Genomic DNA, 2,722 nt, shown 5'->3' on the forward strand with positions numbered 1-2,722 from the left:
TACTCATCAAAGAAAGGTAAATACAGTGTTAGAACAAGGACATAATAATACATCATGTTGCATAGCTCTCAACGAATGCAGTCCTGTAATAAATGAATAAAGAAATTGTGTGATAAAATGCCTCTGGTGGGACTCCAACCTGCGACCTCTTGCTGTCGAGGCGAGCGTCATAACCATTATACCACTGAGGCTTCATGGTTGAACAGATTCAAATACCACCAGATACACTCCATTACACAATAATTACGGCTAGAAACAAATAGTTGCATATAATATAAATCGAGATAGCCGTTAACACTGTTAAATTATATAATAATCATCAAAGAAAGGTAAATACAGTGTTAGAACAGGGACATAATAATACATCGTGTAGCATAGCTCTCAACGAATGTAGTCCTGTAATAAATGAATAAAGAAATTGTGTAATAAAATGCCTCTGGCAGGACTCGAACCTGCGACCTCTCACTGTCAAGGCGAGCGTCATAACCATTAGACCACGGAGGCTTCATGGTTGAACAGATTCAAATACAACAACATTCCTACTGTTTATTTTAACATGAAACAAGTTTGTGAATGAAATATTCAAGGCCTTTGTAGGCCCCCAAAATATGCGTACCGCTAGGCCAGCCTTACTTTCGTTGGAGGGCAGCAGCGCCAAGACGTGCTCTGCCGCGAGCCATGGAGCAACATTATGGCTGCCGCTTTGGAACTGGAATAAAAAGTAAATAATTAAATTGACTCCGATTCAGGAAATAATGTGCTAAAAAGACGAATACTATATATACATAGCATGAAGTGATATATATATTTTCATCCCGATTGAGAGAAAAAAATGTGGGTCTTCGTTTTTCGTTCTTCGTTTTGTAGACACCCATATACTGTATGGGTGTCTATAAAACGAAGACCTTTGATAATTTCACAAACTAAAGTTCAAATAACCTCGTAATTGTGATTTTGTGACAGCCAGGTGTATTATCATCAACACAAAAGAGAAAAAATAGGGGTCTTCGTTTTTGGGTCTTTATAGACACCCACCCATATAGGGTGTCTATAAAACGAAGACCCTTAAGTATTTCTTGATATTCCTAATTTTATTCCGATGAAATACGTACTTGGCAACTGTTTTATGATGATTTTGAAATATTTACAATAAGATAATTGCAAAATAATTGAAGGTCTTCGTTTTTCAGGTCTTCGGTCTTCGTTTTGTAGACACCCATATATAAAACGAAGACCCTTGAATATTTCACAAACAGACACCCAAAAAAATTCATAATTTTGATTTTATGACTGCCAGGTTCATTATCATCAAAATGAAATAGAAAAATTAGGGGTCTTCGTTTTTGGGTCTTCGGTCTTTGTTTTATAGACACCCGTCGTAAAATCGCCGATATTTTACTGTTAAGCTATATATTGTCTTCTTGAAAGTTGGAAAATTTGACCTTGAATGTCCTGGAATTGTCCTGGAAATTTGCTTGTTTAAAAACGTACGAACCCTTACTATAAATAGCACACCTATTTCCTGGTCGGTCTATATATCCTACTTATGTTTTGCTGCGTCAGCTAATAATAATCTGGCAAGGAGTGGAAATATTATTTCCACCATTAAGAATGTCTGGTAGTGGCCATTCTTGTACTATGCCGAACATTTTCCAGTAGGTTTTATTGTGTTAACTCACAAGCTGATCTATATGATATTCAATTGGTGTGATATGTGCTGTAAGTATGAATACATAGGCTAAAATTAATTATTTTTGCGGCCATATTAAATTTCAAGATGACAGCCATTTTGAAATTTAATATGGTGGTCTTCTGACATAATTTCTGATGGCTGTATGGTAGTCCCTGTTATCGAAAACATGTGCAACGGTCTTTGATTTGACAAAAATATAATTAATTTGGTGGCCATTTTGAAATACAATATGGCGGCGCCGTCTGACATAATTTCTGATGATTGCATTACACTCCTTGATATTGAAAACGTGGGTAATGATCTTCAATTGGCAATGACATGTGCTGTAGATATGAATATATTGGCTAAAAAAATCAATTATTTTGGCAGCCATATTGGATTTCAAGATGTTGGCCATTAGGAGGAGTTATCTTTTGGGGTCTATTTTGTTTAATGATCTTTAGGTGTCATAGTATCACTATGGGAAGTTTCATGCTTTCTTCTAGAAGTGCACGATTCTACCTGAAATTCAACCTTAGCCGCTCTACTAATATTAGCCATAATTTGTACAGTATTAGCCTATCTAGACTAGCTTTACTGTAGTTTATAAAATTGAGGGAAGTCTGTGCAAAATGTTTTATTTTTAACAGTAGGTTAAACAAATGCAATTGATTTTTTAGGTACCAAATATAATACAATTATAATAATTAATGACATTTCTAAATGTAAAGGTATTTATAGCAAATGGGAGCCAATTAAGTATTGGCATATTATTCTCTTTGTTTTCCATTTTGATAACAACATGCATTGTTTTTATAATAATTTATATACAGTATGCCTATGGTTATATAGACGTAGGATTTTTGCTTTTATTTATACATTTTGAAAAGGTATACAGTGTATATATATATATATATATCTGTCTCTTATACACATCTAGATGTGTATAAGAGACAGACTCAAGAATCATGATGTCAAAGGATTTCCATAAAGATGGCCAGGTACCTTGTATCCATTGATTATTGAAGGTTGCCCCATAACCGACCGGCG

At 34.8% G+C, this 2,722-nt stretch overlaps 1 protein-coding gene and 1 non-coding gene across 3 annotated transcripts in view; one reads left to right on the plus strand and one right to left on the minus strand.

Moving 5' to 3' along the window:
* LOC117125536 overlaps positions 1-2,722 on the plus strand; it is a 33,326-nt gene that overhangs the window by 17,836 nt on the left and 12,768 nt on the right. The window lies entirely within an intron of this gene.
* Trnas-uga lies at positions 432-504 on the minus strand. Its single transcript has one exon. It is a non-coding gene; the product is annotated as a tRNA-Ser (tRNA).

This window comes from Anneissia japonica, unplaced genomic scaffold (genome assembly GCF_011630105.1).
Source record: "Anneissia japonica isolate Jap-2015-1 unplaced genomic scaffold, ASM1163010v1 scaffold7731_len1735946_cov199, whole genome shotgun sequence".
In the NCBI taxonomy this organism is placed as follows: Eukaryota; Metazoa; Echinodermata; class Crinoidea; order Comatulida; family Comatulidae; genus Anneissia; species Anneissia japonica.